The sequence below is a fragment of the Diadema setosum genome, chromosome 11 (genome assembly GCF_964275005.1).
Source record: "Diadema setosum chromosome 11, eeDiaSeto1, whole genome shotgun sequence".
Lineage (NCBI taxonomy): Eukaryota > Metazoa > Echinodermata > Echinoidea > Diadematoida > Diadematidae > Diadema > Diadema setosum.
Window position 1 is genome coordinate 25,855,488 of NC_092695.1, and position 14,912 is coordinate 25,870,399.

Below are 14,912 nucleotides of genomic sequence, written 5' to 3' on the forward strand. Positions count from 1 at the left end.
GAATGGCACACTTACGATAGCCCTATGTCTCAGCTACAACATATCAAAATCTTAGAGAAATTCACCGAAGCATAAGTGAGCTAGTGCTCGATAAAGATAGTCATGTCAATTTTCATTTCCCTAAAAATTGCACTCCCATAGAGATTACACGTAAACTGGTCAAATTTGACAAGGTTACCTTCAATCCATTTTTTCGAGGTGATGTCGTCATCTAATCAAAATTGTGTAATTACATTTATGAAAGAGCATTTCATAAGCTACAACATATTGAAATTTAGGTGAAAATTGGCAAAGGATAAGTGAGATACGCTCGAGTAAACTTGAAATTTGATGACGTCATTTTGAAAATTTACTTTTTTTACTTTATTAAGAAATTTGATATCTTTTAATCATTTTGTCAGCATAGCCAGCCCATGAAATGACATGTACAACTCATCAGCTTTCAGAATATGTCAAGAAAATGGGGGGTCACCGTCCATCCTGACGAGTAAAATCCGATTTAAAATTGGCGGTTTTTTGGCATAGTTGCACTGTGTATCCCCAATGACGCACGCGCGGAATTTTGAATTTGACGGGCCCGTATGACGTCATATTGAATCGGATCGACTTGAAACTTGGCATAAATATTCCTTGACATTTCGGACATCCGATCCATGTGAAAAAATTGAAAATTTCTATTCCATATGAGCTGTGCGTGCGAATATGTGCGCGCGCGTACGCGTCCGTCCAATTTTTTCAATTTTTCAAAAAATGCTCCAAATGGTCTGAAACGTGTGCAAAAAAATTTTGAGCTCGATTTGAGCATACAAATATTTCAACGCGCGCGTACGCGCACGTTTTGAGATAAAAATGAATTTTGAGAATATGAGTAGAATTCGCATGACTTGAAATATATGTGACGTAAATTTCATTGAAATATTCTGTTCCATTAATGAGATATGCATGAAAATGTGTTTTCATATAATGACGTCATAGTGACGTCACGGTCGACTGATCACTATGATTTTACTTGCGCTGTCGTCTTTGCGACATGATACATATATGGTATAAGTTTGACATTGAGAGGCAATACACTTTCTGAGCTAACCTCTGCACAACTTTTGAGGAGAAATAAAGAAACAAAGAAAGAAGAAAGATTCAGTACAGATACAGAAGGTGATCCGAGAGGATACTCGGATCACCTAATAAAGAATCAGTACAGATACAGAAGGTGATCCGAGAGGATACTCGGATCACCTAAAAAAAAATCGGATCACCTAATTTGTCAGTCTTGACAAATTCCGAGTCTAGTTAGGTGATCCGAGTATCCTCTCGGATCACCTTCTGTTTTTGTACGGATTCTTTCTTCTTCTTCTTTTTCTTCTTCTTTCTCCCCAAAAGTTGTGCATCGATTAGCTCAGAAAGTCCTCTTCCTATCAATTTCAAACTTATACCATATATGTATCGTGTCCCAAAGACGACAGCGCAAGTAAAATCATAGTGATCAGTCGACCGTGACGTCACTATGACGTCATTATATGAAAACACATTTTCATGCATATCTCATTAATAGAATGGAATTCTTCAATGAAATTTACGTGACATATATTTTAAGTCAAGCGGATTCTACTCATATTCTCAGAATTCATATTCATTTTAAAACGCGCGCGTACGCGCGCGTTGAAATATTTGTATGCTCAGATCGAGCTCAATTTTTTTTTGCACACGTTTCAGACCATTTAGAGCATTTTTTGAAAAATTGAAAAAATTTTACGGACGCGTACGCGCGCGCGCATATCCGCACGCACAGCTCATATGCAATAGAAATTTCCCGTTTTTTCACACTTATCGCCTGCCTGAAATGTCAGGGAATATGTCTACCAAGTTTCAAGTCAATCCGACTCAATATGACGTCATACGGGCCCGTCAAAGTTGAAATTCCGCGCGCGCGTCAATGGCGATATACAGTGCAACAATGCCAAAAAACCGCCAATTTTAAATCGGATTTTACTCGTCAGGATGGACGGTGACCCCCTATTTTCTTTACATATTCTGAAAGCTGATGAGTTGTACATGTCATTTCATGGGTTGGCGATGCTGGAAAAATGATTAAAAGATATCAAATTTCTTAATAAAATAAAAAGAGCAAATTTTCAAAATGACGTCATCAAATTACAAGTTCACTCGAGCGTATCTCACTTATCCTTGGCCAATTTTCACCCAGATTTCAGTATGTTGCAGCTTATTTAATGTTCTTTCATTAACATAATAACAACATTTTGATTAGATGACGGCATCACCTCGTAATATTGGATTGAAAGTAATCTTGTCAAATTTGACCAGTTTACGTGTTATCTCTATGGGAGTGCAGTTTTTCTGGAAATGAAAATTGACATGACTTTCTTTTTCGAGCACTAGCTCACCTATGCTTCGGTGAATTTCTCTAAGATTTTAATATGTTGTAGCTGAGACTTTGGGCTATCGTCTCTGTGCCCTTCATTTTTTCATACGGTATCGGGATCACGTCCAAAAACTTAGTTGAAATCAAAGCCTATCTTCGATATATTTTCATATTTCTTTCTTTTTCCAACTTTCTTTGCAATAACTCAAGAAAAACATACTCTATCACCACCATATTTTGCACATGTTTAGTTCATGTCACGTACATTATTTCATAAAATAACAACTACTTCATCAGACGCCATCTTGGGTATGTAAATTAGGGTCAAAGGTCATAGATGTTTCATCCTGTATCTTGGTGAATACATGTCCTATCTTTCCCATATTTTGCACACGTAAAGACCATGTTACAGGGATCATTTCACAAAATAACCACTTTTTCCTCAGATGCCATCTTGTCTGTGCAGATCGGGGTCAAAGGTCATAATATTATGTACTTCTTTCTTTATCTTCGTTATGACGTGTTATCTCTATGGGAGGGAATTTTTCTAGATGTGAAAATTGACATGATTGTCTTTATCGAGCACTAGCTCACTTACCCTTCGGTGAATTTCTCCCAGATTTTAATATGTGACCCGCTACAACAAAAAGGTCCTATAGTCGCGCACGGTCGAAGCCGTGAAAATCGAGTTTGAAGTCAGAGCATTAAAATTGGTCAAAACTTACGATTTTCTGATTTTGATAAATTATTGGAGTCTAACCTGTCTTCTATCATCTGTCGAAATTTTGAAGCAAAATGATCAAAGGAAAGACCAAAAAATAGCGTTTTTCTGAGCCATGTTTTTTGGCGTTTCAACGAAGCAGAAACTGCTTCGAGAATTTGGATAGAGCGCCACAGATAGGTTCCGCCCCTAACAACGACCAGAGTGATCTCATTGGTCAGTTTGCTGCTTGCTGCTAACCGAAGCGTGAAGCTCGCACACTGCCCAGTCGACTGGTGCGTGCGGGCGGGGTGCGTATTTTTTATTTACACGCAAGCCTGTGGCTTTTCGCAATTTAATTCAATGAAACCGCTTGTGATGCGTCTATGCTTACTCCGCTCGGGTTGCGAAGAGTTCTGTGGGTTACTAATTGTACTTGTACAGTGCCTCCGCTCGCGCCGATTCGATTCGTACACGTGTATAGCTTGTACCACTGAGAGGGGAGATCAGTGGTTTGTACGCGCTGTGAAAGTTTTGCTTGCCGTGGTAGACCTGCATCCAACAAGTCCATGTACGTACATTGTACTATGTAAACGAGTGAGAGTGCGAAAAACAAGACAATACAAAACAAAAAACTTGAAAGTTATGGAATAGGCTGGTACGTGTGCATGTACATGTATCAGAGAGTTCTGAAATAACATGATCGCATAATCTAATGACACCTGCCTGAATGGAATGAAATACATTGGAAAATCATGCTTGCCATTTTTCTCATTTTAAAATTAATATATTGTATCAAAAGTAATGTATTTGTCTTTCAGACCCCCCTCACTCTCTTATTTCCAAAACGTCTCTCTTCTCCCGTCTCTCCATACATCATAGTATTTGTTCCAAATACAAGCTCTCTCTATCTCTCTTGACTCCCTCTCATATCACATGATTTCTGTTTCCAAGACCCCCTCTCTCTCATACATTGAATGTACATGTATTAATGTTATTTCTCAGACCCCAACCCCCCTCTGTTATATCTGTTGCTATAATAAAGGCCCTACATCTATCTTCATACTGATGGTATATTATTTTGTTTCTCAAACCTGTCCCTCTTTTCTTCATACTAGTTTCAAAGACTCACTCTGCATATTCATTTTTCCGACCTCTCTCGACCCCCTTCCTTTTTCAAATGCATGACTCGTGTATTCCTTGCTCGATCACTTCTTGAATTAGCCTATATACACTGTATATCATACAATTCATTTGTTTCTCATACTCTCTCTGTCCCTCCCCCTTTTCTCTTTCTGATTCTTAAACTTTACAATGTTTGTTTACAAGACCACTTTCTACTCATACATTGATCAGTTTGTCTAGAAACATGTACAGTCACATGTAAGGAAAATTACACCACTATTGCATGAAGTCACTATATGCACTTTATTCACTTCTTTATATTCAAGCACTTTTTTTCATGAAGGTACAGATGTAATCTGATCCTCCAATATCCAAGAAGTACTGTAATACAAACTAGAAGTATCACCTAATGTGATATATACCCCCAACTAGACACTGAGGCAGTTAGCTCAACTAGCAATGATTACTTTGTATGCTTTTCCTGGAAAAAAAAATACCATGACAATGTATTGTTCAATATTGAATAAAATTAAGAGTACAGTAATGTGTTATTTTGCTCACTCACAATAATGTGCCATATCTCATGTCAAGTGCTCAAAACCTGAGTGAGTAAAGTAAATAAATCAGCAATTTCTATGATTTTCATGAAAATAATGTTGCCATGGCAACACAATGTTTGACATTAAGAAAAAATGAAGTTTGCACAACTATATGTCATAGCTGTCACATGTGCCAAATTTCAAGTCAAATGCTCAAAATCCCAGGGAGTTAGGTGAATTCACAATATCATTGCATAAGATTTTCATCCAAAATATGCTGTCACCATGTGTAGAGCCCACTAATGTCAACAATAATCAACCAGTAGAGTCATAACAACCACTAATGTGACTGCCGTATCTTCAAGCTATATGCTTACTTGACGACAGTCTTCTGCATTTATACACTCCGTTAATTCAGTCAGTGATTTTCTTTATTCCGAGTGGTTCCCTATCGACGCGTTCTCTCATACTCTTTTCTTTAATCTGTCGATACACGTATATCTCAATTGTATATTATTTCATTTCATTTTCATTTCATTTCATTTATTTCATTCCTTCTTTCTTTTTCGTCAAACATAACACGAAATGAATCAGAAGATATAACATATATAGGCATGTATTCGATTTTACATGGTAGATAATGGTTAACAAATAGGAAATTATACATGCATACCGGCAGAATACAAAGTTATGTTTGGAGGGAAAAAAGAAAGAACTGAGAGGTTCACTGAAAAGCATGCTTGTAAATTGTGAACCACTCAAAGGATTCTTGTGAATACATTAAACTTTTTTTTTTTTTTTTTTTTTTTACAAAGACAGGAGAGAACAACACAGGACAGAACAAGACAATAGAAACACAACGACATTACATGACTTTACAGTATAGGGTATACCATGACAGTAATAATACACAAAAGAATAATGGAAAGGAAGGAGAGAAAGAAAAAGGAAATGAAAGGAAAAGCCAACACGCTGAACATCGGGATCGTAAGAGGGAATTGAGGTGTTTCAGCTCAGTCAGCCGAGCAAAGTGTATACAAATAAGATGATGTAAAAAATACACAATGATGAAATCAATGATTGACGATGAACCCTTCAATAGGCTGTAAAGACCAGCTAAGTAATGAATCGTATATATCTTAATATGAGTTCAACAAAAAATATTTTAACTTACGCTTAAACGAATTCAAAGATAAAGAATTTTTTATATCACAACTTAAAGAATTCCAAAATCTAGGGCAGTGTATATAAATGTATTTTGAGCCAATAATGTTCTCAGAAGGGGTAAATGAAACTCATTTGATCGCCTGGTGGGATAATTATGAAAATATTGATTTCGGGGAAACATTGAATCAAAAATGCTGGGAAGTGCATTTGTGTTATAATTAAACATAAACTGACCCAGCTGTAAGAAAAACAAATCTTTGATTTTTTAAATCTTATATCTAACAAATAATGGATCTGCATGGGAACGTGGAGAAACGCCACAAATGATACGAAGTGCCTTTTTTTGTAATAACAATAATCTATCTAATAAAGTTCGATGGGCACTATACCCCATGCTAAGATTCCATAAATTAAATAAGGTAATATTAATGACAAATACAACGTCAGCAAAGAAGACAACGGGATATGAGATTTAAGTCTATTAATAATACCAATATTACGCGAAATTATTTTACTAACATTAATAATATGAGGCTTCCACGAAAGTTTATCGTCCACTGTAATACCGAGAAACTTTGTATGAGATACACGCTCTAAGTGAACGTCATCAAAGATGATATCTGTGGGTAAAACTTCTATAGACTTAGTGAATAACATATAGTTAGTTTTCTGAAGATTCAGTGATAATTTGTTGGCTCTTATCCATTGAGCCACTTTTTTAATTCGGAATTAACAGTAGAGTGATTGGATTTTGGTGGGAGAAGAAAATATTTGAATCATCGGCAAAAAGTATAAAAGAAAGTATGTCGGATGATCTACAAAAATCATTTATGTAAATGATGAAAAGTAAAGGTCCTAATATACTACCCTGAGGGACGCCACATTTAATAACTTCAAGACTAGATTCGGATGTACACACTGCATGTTTCATTCTCTTGTAAACAAAAAGAAGTGACTGTATTTCATTTTTGTAATATCATGATCGATGCAGAAAATTCTTAATAAATTCATTTCAATTTGGATCGTGTAATGTCATAACAACCACTATAATATCATCATAACACGTCGACGACAAATGTCATAATGGCCATAACACTAATGTCATAACACGTCGACGACAACTATCAAAATCGGATTAACCACAAATGTCATAACACGTCGACGACAAAATTTAAAATCGAATTAATCACAAAATGTCATAACGCGTCGACCGCAAAAAATAATGTCAAATTTTTCAAACTTACTGCAAATGTCATAACGCGTCTTAGGGGAGGATCCAGGAATTCCGTAAAGGCGGCGCGCCGCCTTTACAAAATCAAAGACTGGGTGACCCCCCCCCCCTTTCTTCTTTTTATTTCTGTTGTTTTAACAAAATATCGAGAGGGGGCACAAGAGAGGGAGGCGCCCCCTCTCGATCCGCGATTGCGTCAACCACAAAATAATGTCAAAATCGGATTAACCACAAATGTCATAACACCTCGACCAGAAATATCAAAATTTCCAAATTTACTGCAATAATGTCATAACGTGTCACAGGGGAAGATCCAGGAATTCCATAAAGGGGAGGCGCCTTATACAAAATCAAAAGCTGGCGCTACCAGCTTCATTCTATTTCATTTTATTTCTTTTTGTTATAACAAAAATATAAGAATAGAGAGGGAGCGCCCCGCCGCCCCTCTACAAAAGTACAAGCTGGCGCACCCCCCCCCCCCCTTCCCCGCCCCCATTTTTTTTTTTTTTTTTTTTTTTTACTTCTGTTGTTTTAACAAGAATAGAAAGGGGCACCAGAGGGGGATGCGCTCCCTCTCGATTCGCGATTGCATCATCCACAAAAGTAATGTCAAAACTCATTGCTTGCATTTCAGGGGCGGATCCAGGAATTCCGTAAAGGGGAGACACCTTTCAAAATAAAAGGCTGGCGCAACCCCATCCCCCTTATTTTTTTTTTCGAAAAGAAAGAAAAAGAAAATGAAGGAGGGGTTACTTTTGTAAAGGCGCCTCCCCTTTACGGAAGTCCTGGATCCTCCCCTGTGACGCGTTATGACATTTTGCAGTAAATTTGGAAATTTTGACATTTGTGGTCGACGTGTTATGACATTTGCTGCAAAAATGGGAATTTTGACATTGTGTCGTCGACGTGTATGACACTTTTTGTGGTTAATCCGATTTTGACATTTGTCGTCGACATGTTATGACATTAGTGGTCATTATACGACATTTTGTCGTCGACGTGTTATGACATTAGAGGTTGTTATGATATTGCACGATCCAAATTCAAATGAATTTATTAAGAATTTTCTGCATCGATCATGATATTATAAAAATGAAATACAGTCATTTCTTTTTGTTTACGAGACAATGGAACATGCAGTGTGTACATCCGAATATAAAACTGAGATTTACGTGTACAGATTAAAGAAAAGACTAAGAGAACACATCGATTGGGAACCACTCGGAATAAAGACAATCAAATGATCTGACTGAATAAACGGCACATTGTATTGGGAGTGTAAATTCAGAAGACTGCTATGTCCTCAAATAAGCATATAGCTTGAAGATGCGACAACCACATTAGTGGTTGTTATGACATTAGTGGTCGATTATTGTTGACATTAATTTAGTGAGCTCTAACATGCTGACAGCATATTTTGAAAGAAAATCATACAATGATATTGTGAATTCACCTAACTCCCTCAGCTTTTGAGCATCTGACTTGAAATTTGGCACATGTGACAGCTATAGTTTTGCAAACTTCATTTTTTCTTAATGTCAAACATTGTGTTGCCATGGTAACATTATTTTCATGAAAATCATAGAAATTGCTGATTTATTTACTTTACTCACTCAGGTTTTGAGCACTTGACATGAGATATGGCACATTATTGTGAGTGAGCAAAATAACACATTACTGTACTCTTAATTTTATTCAATATTGAACAATACATTGTCATGGTATTTTTTTTCCAGGAAAAGCATACAAAGTAATCATTGCTAGTTGAGCTAACTGCCTCAGTGTCTAGTTGGGGGTATATATCACATTAGGTGATACTTCTAGTTTGTATTACAGTACTTCTTGGATATTGGAGGATCAGATTACATCTGTACCTTCATGAAAAAAAGTGCTTGAATATAAAGAAGTGAATAAAGTGCATATAGTGACTTCATGCAATAGTGGTGTAATTTTCCTTACATGTGACTGTACATGTTTCTAGACAAACTGATCAATGTATATAGAGAGTAGAAAGTGGTCTTGTAAACAAACATTGTAAAGTTTAAGAATCAGAAAGAGAGAAGGGGGAGGGACAGAGAGAGTATGAGAAACAAATGAATTGTATGATATACAGTGTATATAGGCTAATTCAAGAAGTGATCGAGCAAGGAATACACGAGTCATAATACATGCATTTGAAAAAGGAAGGGGGTCGAGAGAGGTCGGAAAAATGAATATGCAGAGTGAGTCTTTGAAACTAGTATGAAGAAAAGAGGGACAGGTTTGAGAAACAAAATAATATACCATCAGTATGAAGATAGATGTAGGGCCTTTATTATAGCAACAGATATAACAGAGGGGGGTTGGGGTCTGAGAAATAACATTAATACATGTACATTCAATGTATATATATATAGAGAGAGAGAGGGGGTCTTGGAAACAGAAATCATGTGATATGAGAGGGAGTCAAGAGAGATAGAGAGAGCTTGTATTTGGAACAAATACTATGATGTATGGAGAGACGGGAGAAGAGAGACGTTTTGGAAATAAGAGAGTGAGGGGGGTCTGAAAGACAAATACATTACTTTTGATACAATATATTAATTTTAAAATGAGAAAAATGGCAAGCATGATTTTCCAATGTATTTCATTCCATTCAGGCAGGTGTCATTAGATTATGCGATCATGTTATTTCAGAACTCTCTGATACATGTACATGCACATGTACCAGCCTATTCCATAACTTTCAAGTTTTTTGTTTTGTATTGTCTTGTTTTTCGCACTCTCACTCGTTTACATAGTACAATGTACGTACATGGACTTGTTGGATGCAGGTCTACCACGGCAAGCAAAACTTTCACAGCGCGTACAAACCACTGATCTCCCCTCTCAGTGGTACAAGCTATACACGTGTACGAATCGAATCGGCGCGAGCGGAGGCACTGTACAAGTACAATTAGTAACCCACAGAACTCTTCGCAACCCGAGCGGAGTAAGCATAGACGCATCACAAGCGGTTTCATTGAATTAAATTGCGAAAAGCCACAGGCTTGCGTGTAAATAAAAAATACGCGGGGTGCGCTATGCTCAGCCGCTTCTCACATCCTGGTCACTGATTGGTTGGTGAGGAGACCGCCGACCCTGATGTGCTTGAATGAACTCTTCGGGGGTTGCTAGTGCTTACCCTCTATTGTCCAGAGGTGAAAACTGACTTGCGTGTCCGATGATTGCGATTGCGTCGAAAGGAAGACTTTTAGGGCGCTTTTCTCGAAACAGTGATTTTCCAGACGTCTCGACATGCTCTCTTTTAAACATCGATATCTCCGCAGCCGATTATTTTTATAAAATGTGTTATATATCAATCTAAAGCAGAAAGATCAGGGGATTATATCGTGCAATTTTCAAATAATCGACCTTGCCCGACTTTAGGATCATTTTGTTGTAGCGGGTCACATATGTTGTAGCTGAGACTTTGTGCTATCGTACGTGCTCCCTTTGTTCTTTTATATAATGTCGGGATCACGTCCAAAAAAGTGGTTGAAATTAAAGATTATCTTCGATGTATTTTCATATTTCTTTCTTTTTCCAATTTTTTTTTTGCAATAACTCAAGAAAAATAGCCCCTATCAACCCCATATTTTGCACATGTTTAGTTAATGTTACGTACATTATTTCATAAAATAACAACTACTTGATCAGACACCATCTTGGGTATGTAAATTAGGGTCAAAGGTCATAAATGTTTCATCCTGTATCTTGGTGAATACATGTCTTATCTTTCCCATATGTTGCACACGCAAAGACCATGTTACAAGAATCATTTCACAAAGTAACCACTTTTTGCTCAGATGCCATCTTGGGGGTGCAAAGTGGGGTCAAAGGTCAAATATACTTCATTCTGCATCTTTGATAGTGTATACGGAATTCGGTACCCAAGATGGCAGGTCTGACTCCCTTTTCAAAATGAGAATCCAAACATCACACGACCAATGTCCCTAATCTTAGGTGAAAACTCGAATCATTGATTTAAAAAAAAAAAAAAAATCGGATCACCTAATTTGTCAGTCTTGACAAATTCCGAGTCTAGTTAGGTGATCCGAGTATCCTCTCGGATCACCTTCTGTATCTGTACGGATTCTTTCTTCTTCTTCTTCTTTCTTTATTTCTCCCCAAAAGTTGTGCAGAGGTTAGCTCAGAAAGTGCTATGCCTATTAACTTCAAACTTATACCATGTATGTATCGTGTCCCAAAGACGGCAATCGAACTAGAATCGAAGTGATCAGTCGACCGTGACGTCACTGTGACGTCATTATATGAAAACACATTTTCATTCATATCTCATTATTGGAATGGAATTTTTCAATCAAATTTACGTCACATATAGTTCAAGTCAAGCGCATTATACTCATATTATCAAAATTCATATATACCGTTAAAACGTGCGCGTACGCGCGCGTTGAAATATTTGTACACTCCAATCGAGCTCAAATTTTTTTTGCACACGTTTCAGACCATTTGGAGAATTTTTTGAAAAATTAAAAAAATCGGACGGACGCGTACGCGCGCGCACATATACGCACGCACAGCTCATATGCAATAGAAATTTCCCGTTTTTTCACTTTGATCAAATCTCTGAAATGTCAAGGAATATTTGTACCAAGTTTCAAGTCAATCCGACTCAATATGACGTCACACGGGCCCGTCAAAGTTGAAATTCCGCGCGCGCGTCAATGGCGATATACAGTGCAACAATGCCAAAAAACCGCCAATTTTAAGTCTGATTTTACTCGTCAGGATGGACGGTGACCCCCTATTTTCTTTACATATTTTGAAAGCTGATGAGTTGTACATGTCATTTCATGGGTTGGCGATACTGAAAAAATGATTAAAAGATATCAAATTTCTAAATAAAGTAAAAAAAGGAAATTTTCAAAATGACGTCATCAAATTTCAAGTTCACTCGAGCGTATCTCACTTATCCTTTGCCAATTTTCACCCAGTTTTCAGTATGTTGTAGCTTATTAAATGTACTTTCATAAGTGTAATTACACAGTTTTGATTTGATAACGGCATCACCTCGAAAAAATGTATTGAAGGTAACCTTGTCAAATTTGACCAGTTTACGTGTAATCTCTATGGGAGTGCAATTTTTATGAAAATGAAAATTGACATAACTATCTTTATCGAGCACTAGCTCACTTATGCTTCGGTGAATTTCTCCCAGATTTTAATATGTTGTAGCTGAGACGTAGAGCTATCGTAAGTGTGCCCTTCGTTTTTTCATACGTTGTCGGGATCACGTGAAAAAACTTGGTTGAAAATAAAGCGTATCTTCGATGCATTGGAAAATTTCTTTCTTTCTGCAACTTTCTGTGCAATAACTCAAGAAAAACATACCCTATCACCACCATATTTTGCATATGTTTAGTTCATGTCACGAACATTATTTCACAAAATAACAACTACTTGATCAGACGCCATCTTGGGTATGTAAATCAGGGTCAAAGGTCATAAATGTTTCATCCTGTATCTTGGTAAATATATGTCCTATCTTTCTCATATTTTGCACACGTAAAGACCATGTTACAAGGATCATTTCACAAAATAACCACTAATTGCTCAGATGCCATCTTGGGTGTGCAAAGTGGGGTCAAAGGTCATATGTACTTCTTTCTCAATCTTCGCTATTACGTGTTATCTCTATGGGAGGGAGTTTTTAAAGATGTGAAAATTGACATGACTATCTTTATCAAGCACTATCTCACTTATGCTTCAGTGAATTTCTCCTAGATTTTAATATGCTGAAGCTGAAACTTTGTTGTATCATATAAGTGCCCTTTGTTTTTTCACACGATGTCGGTATCACGTCAAAATACTTGGTTAAAATTAAAGCTCATCAACGGTGTATTGAAATATTTCTTTCTTTGCGCAACTTTCTTTGCAAAAACTCAAGAAAAACATGCTCTATTACCACCATATTTTGCACATGTTTAGTTCGTGTCACCTACATTATTTCATAAAATAACGACTTCTTGATCAGACGCCATCTTGGGTATGTAAATAAGGGTCAAAGGTCATAACTGTTTCATCTTGTATCTTGGTGAATACCTGTCCTATCTTTCCCATATTTTGCACATTTATAGACGATGTCGCAAGAATTATTTCACAAATTAACCACTTTTTCCTCAGGTGCCATCTTGGGAGTGTAAAGGTGGGTCAAAGGTCATATGTATTTGTTGCTGTATCTTCGTTATCTAGTGTATACAGAATTTAGTACCAAGGATGGCAGATATGACTCCCTTTTCTAAATGAGAATCCAAACATCACACGGCCAATGTCTCTAAACACAGATGAAACCTGTATGGTCATGCGTATTGCGATCAGGACTCGAATCATTGAAAAAAAAAATCGGATCACCTTAATTTGTCAGTAATGACAAATTACAATCTCTAGTTCTTCTTCTTTCTCCCCAAAAGTTGTGCATCGATTAGCTCAGAAAGTCCTCTTCCTATCAATATGAAACTTATACCATATATGTATCGTCTCCCAAAGACGGCAATCGAACTAAAATCAAAGTGATCAGTCGACCGTGACGTCACTATGACGTCATTATATGAAAACACATTCTCAATCATATCTCATTAATGGAATGGAATTTTTCAATGAAATTTACGTCACATATATTTCAAGTCAAGTGCATTCTATTCATATTCTGAAAATTCATCTATACCTTAAAACATGCGCGTACGCGCGCGTTGAAATATTTGTATGCTCAAATCGAGCTCAAATTTATTTTGCACACGTTTCAGACGATTTGCAGCATTTTTTGAAAAATTGAAAATATTGAACGGGCGCGTACGCGCGCGCGCATATACGCAAGCACAGCTCATATGCAATAGAAATTTCCCGTTTTTTCACACTTATCGCCTGCCTGAAATGTCAGGGAATATGTCTACCAAGTTTCAAGTCAATCCGACTCAATATGACGTCATACGGGCCCGTCAAAGTTGAAATTCCGCGCGCGCGTCAATGGCGATATACAGTGCAACAATGCCAAAAAACCGCCAATTTTAAATCGGATTTTACTCGTCAGGATGGACGGTGACCCCCTATTTTCTTTACATATTCTGAAAGCTGATGAGTTGTACATGTCATTTCATGGGTTGGCGATGCTGGAAAAATGATTAAAAGATATCAAATTTCTTAATAAAATAAAAAGAGCAAATTTTCAAAATGACGTCATCAAATTACAAGTTCACTCGAGCGTATCTCACTTATCCTTGGCCAATTTTCACCCAGATTTCAGTATGTTGCAGCTTATTTAATGCTCTTTCATTAACATAATAACAACATTTTGATTAGATGACGGCATCACCTCGTAATATTGGATTGAAAGTAATCTTGTCAAATTTGACCAGTTTACGTGTTATCTCTATGGGAGTGCAGTTTTTCTGGAAATGAAAATTGACATGACTTTCTTTTTCGAGCACTAGCTCACCTATGCTTCGGTGAATTTCTCTAAGATTTTAATATGTTGTAGCTGAGACTTTGGGCTATCGTCTCTGTGCCCTTCATTTTTTCATACGGTATCGGGATCACGTCCAAAAACTTAGTTGAAATCAAAGCCTATCTTCGATATATTTTCATATTTCTTTCTTTTTCCAACTTTCTTTGCAATAACTCAAGAAAAACATACTCTATCACCACCATATTTTGCACATGTTTAGTTCATGTCACGTACATTATTTCATAAAATAACAACTACTTCATCAGACGCCATCTTGGGTATGT